An 8,957-nucleotide genomic window follows, 5' to 3' on the forward strand; every position below is an offset into this window, starting at 1 on the left:
AGGATTAAGCTTGCTGGCCAAACGTCCCAAGAGGACTTCTCTAAAACAAGAGCGGCTGATTGCTTGAACTTGGAAAGCCCACTATACTTCTTTTTCTTTTAAAATAACCAAACATCAGCACCATTGGGATGAGCATCTGGAAACCCACATATACAAAAAAATACAAGCCACAAAGTTTCTCCCCATTCGAAAACTTAACAGAACTGTATGTGCAAAATTACCATATTCTAGGAAGTCGCTGCCCATGTCTTCCTTTCCACATCTAGAATGAGTCAGAGCTTTCTTTCCCACAAATTTTAACATTTACCAGCAATTCAGCAACTTTGAGAACACAGGAGACACCCAGTTAAAGAAGCGGTAACATTTATTAGGCAATAAGCTGCTGTAACGCCTCGGAAAGAGAACAGTCAAAGGTGATTTGCAAGAAAGCAACACAACCCTTCAGCTTCCACTCGGATGCCAAACCATGTTGGCTGTGAACAGGTGATGCTGAACAGCCCCATATATATTTGGGTTGGATGGGAGCACTTCAGCTGTCACAGGAGCTATGTTTTGCTGCTGCTGGGCACTATCAGTTTTCTCAGTTACACCTTCCTTTTGCCTCACATAGCAAGGCTCCATGCCTATCCCCTGAATATTGCCAGTAATGGACGTATAGAGGCTTCATGCTGCTGTGGCCACCCACCCAATGCCCTTTTTACATTGCACTGCTTGCGTTGGGCTCAGACAGTAGCACAATGTGAAAAGAGCCTTGGACAGGGGCCATGCCCAGTGCCTCAGGAGGCTCTTCGCACATTCTTTCCCTCTCTCCGAATTCCTATGCGGAAACAAGAGAACCAACTTCTCACCTCACCCAAGACAAGGGGGATTCATTTTAACTCTTTATCAGTTTGCTTTCTTTGGGGTGCCCTCTGGGCTGCTGTAGTGCCCAAATAATTTCAACCGTCCTCTCTCGTCTTCATTCAGCAGGAACATCCAGTGTTTCTAGAAGGTGATTCAGAAGGTCCACCTAGAGAGGGAGGGGAATAAAGTAGATGGAATAACTTCTTTCTACAGCTGAACTGCTCTCTGTCACTGCACCCACCAGCTCCACATCTGCACTGAGAAGGCTATTCACTAAGTGTGAACTGGAATGGCAGAAGATTAAGGAAATGTCTGTTCTTGTTAGAAGACGGCTAAAAAACTCCCTACTTGCCACATCAGAAAAGTCTTTATTCTAGTGCAAGTATGGTGTCTCATTGGCGTAGCCACTGAACAAACAGCTAGATCCAGAAAGTTGGATTCAACTCTTATCTCTCCCCACAGATGCCTCTGTCTTAGTATTCTTTTAATTCCAACCTGAGATTTGTGGATTGTTGTTTTAGTTCTACAGAGGGATAATACTTTGCATCAAGATGGGAGTATAAGAAATAAGCCACCTTAAAAATAATAATTAGATACTAGGATGGTAGGATTCTTAGGGATGCAGGTGACACTGTGGTCTAAACCACTGAGCCTCTTGGGCTTGCCAATTGGAAGGTTGGTTGTTCGAATTCGCTCAACGGTGGTGAGCTCCCATTGCTGTGTCCTAGCTTCTGCCAACCTAGTCGTTCGAAAGCACACCAGTGAAAGTAGATAAATAGGTACCGCTGCAGTGGGAAGGTAAACAGCTTTTCCATGCACTCTCACACTCATCACAGTGTCCTGTTGCACCAGAAGCGGTTTAGTCATGCTGGCCACATGACTGTGGACAAACGCCGGCTCCCTCGGCCTGAAAGCAAGATGAGTGCTGCACCCCATGGTCGCCTTTGATTGGATTTAACCGTCCAGGGGTCCTTTACCTTTTAAAACCTTTTAATAGAATTCATGTGTTCACATTTCTGGGTATGGATTCAAACCTGTACCGCTCATCTCTTACTTTTGGCCCTACATACAATCTCATATACAAATACTGAAGATCTGGGATTCTCCATTTCCATCATGCCCTTGGAAGATTGAGACAAATGGAGAAAAAGTAGCTTTACACTCCAAATCATCTAGTAGGCAGCAGAGTCAGGGATAAGCAACATTAGGTTTCCTGATTCCATGTCTGTTACTGTAGCTATCAGCTAATCCTCACTAATATTCAATACACAGAAGTCATTTTTCCATTAACAACAAGTATGTGTCTCTGCGCCAACCAAATGCACATATTCCAATCTAGTGGTCTGGTGTGTATGACAAGAGTGTGATTTCCATGTGAACTACTATATGCGCCACAATATATGCTGAATGGTTGATATAGGTTATCACCATGCAGAATTTTGTGTGTGTATGTCCAACGAGCAGCATATAAAGGCTTTACCATAGCTCTGCAAATATATGCAACAAAGTCCTCTGACAGTCTCTCCTGCAACTGTTGCCAGATGCAGACAGACAACTGTGGCATGACTGGTTTGGCTGTGGTCTGTAAGGCTTGAGGGCTGAAGCATTCACTTGACCTAATCTCTTGATCCTATGGAATTCACTATGGATGCTATAAATATCACCATGGGCCTCCAGCAGGAACTTTGGGTGGAATTGTTTTCATGTAACAACCAGAAGCTCTGTTGCAGCGAACAGGGTTGAAAGTACAGGGTAAAATACATGCTCTACCCAGAGGAACTCAAAGCAAATAGATAATAAGGGGCAGAATGGCAAACAGGTGCAGGTGTGGAAGGTTTATTTTCCAAAGCTATGAGTGCTGTCAGTCAAGGCTGGGAGTCTCACCCCACTGCCTTAACCACATCCCATGCTAATCACACCACAAGACCTTGGAATTTGATTCATGTGAACACTAGGTTAAAAAAAAGTTGTAACCCAAGGCAAAACTCTGTCCCCCAGAACCAAAACCTTGCTATCCAATATGGATATGCCTATGGAGACCTCTGAAAGAGAACCAGCAAACAGCTCACCAGTAAAAATTAATGCAGATGTATTTATAACAAAATGCCTAAGTGGTTTGGCTGGGAATTGTGCCATAAATGAAATGGAGAGGCCGACTGATTGTTTTGTGACATGGGCTGGTGGGAAAGGGTGCCCTTATTTTTCACCAACAGGTCATTCACCTACCAGTAGTGCTGAACCTTGCAACTAGAGATGAAGCAATTGGAATTTTTGGGAAATGACAACATGCTTCTGGAGCAAAGGGAGCAGAGAAGAGGCTTTCAAGTGAAAGAACTAGATAAGTGAGCTGCACCACAGATATAATCTCTCCTCTCTCATAAGTCTCCCACTCCCTACCCATATAGGCTTTTATATTCTGCACCAGGGGTGGGGGAGTTATGCCCTCTGGAAGTTGCTGGACTACAACTTCCATCAATGCCAGCCAGCATGGCCAACGGTCAGGGACGATGGAAGTTGTAGTCCAGCAACTCTGGAGGGCTACACCTCTTCTTCTACACACAGGGATCTTTGCTGGATCCCGACTTTTTGTTGCAGTTAGTCTGCATGGCTTTCTTGGCTGCACAAATTCAGTGGTAGATAGCTGCAGTGATCTAACAAAGATAGTGTAGGCAAACCTCTCCTACAATGCAGTTCAGTTCAGACTGTATTATATTGGTTGAGGCCATTAAATATATATCTAATCACTGAACCTTTTAAAGAGGGGAACCGTATGTTTGACAGATAGTGGTTGTATGTTTAATCATTGCTAACTTCTAAAAATAATAGAGACAAGGGCAACCCAAGGCATTAACAATCCGCAAAACCTTGGAAGACAAAAATACCAAACTTGGCTTCATATAAAAGTCAAAAAAAGTGTAAAAGCAAACATAAATGCAATTAACAAAATCAAGATGATCCAGAGAAATGAAATGAAAGTATGCATGACCTTAGAATCATAGAATCATAGAATCATAGAATCATAGAGTTGGAAGAGACCACAAGGGCCATCGAGTCCAACACCCTGCCAAGCAGGAAACACCATCAGAGCACTCCTGACATATGGTTGTCAAGCCTCTGCTTAAAGACCTCCAAAGAAGGAGACTCCACCACACTCCTTGGCAGCAAATTCCACTGTCGAACAGCTCTTACTGTCAGGAAGTTCTTCCTAATGTTTAGGTGGAATCTTCTTTCTTGTAGTTTGGAACCATTGCTCCGTGTCCGCTTCTCTGGAACAGCAGAAAACAACCTTTCTCCTTGACAGAGACAATTTCTTAATTGAACTCAAGCATGTTTTCTGATAAATTAAGGTAAGTAGTTTACTGGGTGGATGCCTCCAAGGATTCACAAGCATGCAAGTTTTGTTGGAACTACAAGAAAATATTGCTTCAATGTGACTGAGCTCAGGAGCAAGGAAACTGCTTGTGAACGCAATACTACGTAAGACAAGGATGAACGCATTTGAAACTGCCCATTTAGCCAAGAACTTTGCCCTTTTCACAAACAAACAAAACCAGCCTCTAGTATACAATATAGAGGACAAATAGTTAAAGACCACTGAAACACGTCCCCAGAACTCCAATCAGCTTTTCCCCAAAGTTATAGTGCTCTAAACAGAAAAGGTAACACAGGGACCTTCTAGAGTTGTTCCCTGAGATTACATATATGGGTTGTACCATAAGGACATCACATCACTTTTGAATAAGACAGTTTAAATTGTAGTTACTTCATGTGACCCCGGAAGAAATATTTCGTCGCGGTTTTTGTTTGTTTAAAAAAACAAGACCGGTTCAAGTTTATTACACCCAGCAACAGAACGGATTGAGTTACACATGTAACTAGAATATATTTTAAAATGTTTTTAGAAGAGCACTGGAATCTAAAATTCTGACTAGGTGTAAAGACACAAAATTCAATGATGCTCACATGTCCAAACTTGAGTGTTAGGAGCCAGTATACAGAGTGGAGGCAGTTTGTCAATTCACACTGATGCTTGAAAGCAGGTAATTGTGCACGTCTGTGAAAGAAAGTTGGTGGGCTGCATCAATTTATGCACATTTAAGGCCTTAGTATTTGGTGGCAGAGCAATCTATTGTCTCTTCCAGTCTGTGCAGGATGCTCTGATTTTTCTCACACACTCAGGTGGTCCGATCAGAGTTTATGGAACGGTCACTCCAATACAACTGCCCCATACCAGGATGCAATGTTGTAATTCCAACCCTTGTTACCTGGGAGTAAGCCCCATTGAATTCAATAGGACACGCTTCTGAATAGACATGGTTAGGCTTGCACTGTAAGCGATCACCAGATCAGGGAGAACAATGGGAGTTTCAAACACTGCTAAGAGGTACCTCACCTTGAAGCTCCCACCCTACTCCACTCCAACTACTTAGAAATGTAGTATCTTAGTACTCTATATAGGCTATCAGAACATGAAATCTAATGGAGAACAAAGATTTCCAAACAGGCTATGTAAAAAAATTGCTGCCTTCACCCCTGAAAAAAAATCAGATTGTTGGCATAAAGATGCTTACAGTATTATGTTATTGTTTCTAGATAGGGTTACTACCTACTGAAATAAAAATTTTAGTCCCTGGGCAGGCCCAGTGTTTTCCAGGACTCAGCAGTTACCAGGGGGTATCTATCCACCCAAGATGCACAGCTCCAGAAACAAGCAAACTGAGGAGGGAGGAAAAACCCCCTGACGTTTCGTGGTTTTTCTGACAATTACTTGAAGCAAAATAAAAATTGGCCAAGTCAGTTCCTCTTCTCCCCCCTACCCCATTGGGCTGGCAACCAAATTTGTATACAGTCTAGTCTTGCTAGCAATACTTATTTAGCAAATTGCTTACTCTCTCAACTTTAATTCTCACTTTATGCAAAAACATGATCCTCAGGGTCCCTTCCAATTCTGATTCTATGATCCTATCCCTTCCTCTGTTTAAATTGCAAACCCCTTCGGGGAGCTGCTGCTTTATTATGTATGAACTGACTCTGCATTAATGATGGCTGTGTACCACCTAGTTCAGGCTTCCTCAACCTTGGCCCTCCAGATGTTTTGAGACTACAATTTCGATCATCCCTGACCACTGGTCCTGCTAGCTAGGGATCATGGGAGTTGTAGGCCAAAAACATCTGGAGGGCCGAGGTTGAGAAAGCCTGACCTAGTTTAAAGGAACTGTAATGATGGGAACTGCAGGTCTGACTTAATACGGTTTAACATTGGCAGCATGCCATAAACATATACCTTGGTCAAACTGCACCCAAAGCAAGGATGAATTGCTTAGGTCAGGGATAACTCACACAAATATTTCTTAGGTCTTTTTCTCAATCTGTACAACATATATATATTGTCTGCACTGAATGCGCTCGTCCATTGCCAACATACCAGCCATTTGAAATTGCCTTTAGCCACGCTGTGAGTAGATGCTTCTGCCACAGATGTGCACAAAACCCAGCAGCCTCTGCTAAAGCTGAAAAATAAACCCCAACAAGTAACCTTGCATGTTTCCCCTTAAACGGGAAACTATTCCCCAGGAGGCAGCAGTGCTATCCTAATGAAAATCACTTTCCCCCGGACAATGCAAACATAGGGAGCTGATTTATATCGGATCAGTCTATGGGTCCATCTAGCTCAATATTGTCTACCCTGACTGGCAGTGGCTTTCCAGGGTTGCAGGCAGGGATCTTCCCAGCCATGCCTGGAAATGCTGGGGGTTGAATCTGGGACCTTCTGCACGCAAAGCAGATCCTCTACTACAGAGCTACGCCCATTACTTGTGCTTGGTTTTTGCATAGGCTTGGATCTCCAGTGGGCAAAAATGTAAACAGAGTCACCGGCTGGAGAAGTCCTCTAGATATTGGGAGCTTGAGGTCTTTAGAATCCCTCTTTTACAGACATCCTAGGCAGTCTTCCTCCTCAGACTTGCTGGTTGCTGAGCTACAAAAGTGTGGCCAATGAGGACATGCAAGGTCCTCTCAACTCAAACCGCAATGTGCATATGTCCTAGTTTGGGGGGATCCAAATATGAACTGAGAAGAACACAGAACTTTTTGTACACGTGATACAGGGTCCCCGCCCCCCAAAGAGCACACTCCAAGCACCTTTTGCGTTTCCTGTAAAACATCCATAACCATGGTGGCTGGAATTGTGGTGCCTACATAAAACCCTTCCAGCTTTTTCTACCCTGCATTCACATTCACAAAAGAGCGCAAGCCCTGAGAGGAAAAAGGTGGTCCGAGGTACCTTCGTGCCACATTTTTTTTTTGGGGGGGGGACGGACGGGCCAGGGAGAAGGGGTGCCTGAAATCCGGGACTACACTTGAAGACCTGAAAAAGCTCGGGGGGGGGCTCGCTCTTCCGGACTCTCTGATTCCCACGGGACCCCTCTTTCCTGGGCCCAGGACACGGGAGAGAGTGGCCCCCCGAGGGATTTTGGGGGACTCTCGCCTCCTGCTTTTTTCACCAGCCAAGGGTTGGCCGGAGGAAGCCTTTCCCCCGCCCTGCCCTCCTTCACGCCACTCCCGGAGAAGCCTCGCTTGAGTGGAACTGGCGGGGGGCTGGAAGGACGGGGGCGGGGAAGGCAGGTTAAAGACTCGGAAGGTCGCCGCCCTCCGTTCCCCGGGGGTCTCTAGCAGCACTCCGGGCGGGGCCCCGTCCAGCCTTCGCCCCTCTCCACAGAGCCGCCACACGAAAACCCCCCCGAGCCCCCGCGCTTCAGACTCGGAGCTTGTGCGAGGGGCGCCGGAGGAGGGGAGGGGGACCCCCTCGCGAGCCATTGGACGCCTTTACCCTTTCAGCAGCTCTCGGGCTTCTCCTCGTCTCTCGCCTCCCCCAGTGGCAGAGGTGGAAACTTGCGGGGAGTTTCCTCCCCCTTTCCCCCGGGCATGGAAGTGGAAGGCGCTCAAAGCAGCAGCTCCCGCTTCTCCTCTCCGCATTCCCTTCCGTCCATCTTGAATACTTGAGATTCTTGAATGGAGCGTGTGGGGGATCCGCGCCGTGCGGCTCCCATTGGCTGCTCGTTAACCCTTTGGAGAGGGGCTTCGCCTTCTCATTGGACGCGGTCCCGTTTCCCCCCCGCCCACGCGCCGCCGCCGCCCCCCACCCCTCGCGCCCCCCCCCGGCAAATAGGGATTCTGCTACAACCTTTCGATCTGTTGTTGCAGCTTGTTTGTTTCGGTGGTCGGTGCGTCAAAGTTCGTTCAGAAGCAGAGGCGCCCGAGGGGATCGTTGTTAGAACAGCAATAACAACAACTACTACTACTACAACTACAACTGCAACAAAGATAACAACTACAACAACAGTACCTTGCCCATTTGACTGGCTTGCCCATCTGACTATACTTGTATAACTAAGTTGTATAGTTGTTCATCTCCACTTCAGAGAAGGCCCTCTGCATGGTTCCTTGTAACTTCACTTCTCGCAGTGAGGGAACTGCCAAAAAGCCATCAGATCTCAGGGTCTGGGCTGAACGATGGGGGTCAGGGGTGCCAACTTGAATGAAATGGGGGGCAGGTAAACCCCTCCCCTCATAATCGATTACAAGAAGCAGTGCACCACACACACCATTTGAATGGCAATGCCCATCAACTTGGGCAGCCCCCACAAATATTTTATGGGGGGGGGGCGAAGGCACTTTGGCTCCTAGGAGTTGGCTCCAATGACGGGGGTGGAGACACACAGAAGCAGTGAAATGGGGCGTCTTGCCTAGTTTACATGAGATGGGGGATGAGGAAGCAGGAACCCACTCTTCCCTTGACTCCTGGTACTAAGAAGGTGGGTGGGGTGGGGTGAAAGCAGGAGCTACTGTCCAAAAAGGGTCGTGAAAATGTTGGCCTTTGCATGCTTCATTTTGGCTCTGCATCCGCAGCAAAATGCCCTGGGCTGCAACTGCTCTCAGCGCTGGCATGCAGCTTATGTGCACTTTTGGGGGCATTTTTGTGCTGTCGTTCTGCCTTCCCTGGATGGTGACAACCCAGCAGATGGTGCTAGTGCCAATAGACATGCCAGTTTTGTTCTGACAATGGCCCGGTTTCAAAGCTGCATACACACCTGTGGAGGAAAAATTGCCCCCAC

The 8,957-nt window shown here is 46.4% G+C and overlaps 1 long non-coding RNA gene across 1 annotated transcript; it reads right to left on the bottom strand.

Moving 5' to 3' along the window:
• Positions 1-346: 346 nt before the first annotated feature.
• LOC309351100 lies at positions 347-7,927 on the bottom strand. The gene is made up of 2 exons (XR_014160689.1): positions 7,673-7,927; positions 347-1,009 (listed from the first exon to the last, which is right to left on the bottom strand). It is a non-coding gene; the product is annotated as an uncharacterized lncRNA (long non-coding RNA).
• Positions 7,928-8,957: the final 1,030 nt, after the last annotated feature.

The sequence above is a fragment of the Podarcis erhardii genome (genome assembly GCF_964252035.2).
Source record: "Podarcis erhardii genome assembly, chromosome: 1".
NCBI lineage: Eukaryota > Metazoa > Chordata > Lepidosauria > Squamata > Lacertidae > Podarcis > Podarcis erhardii.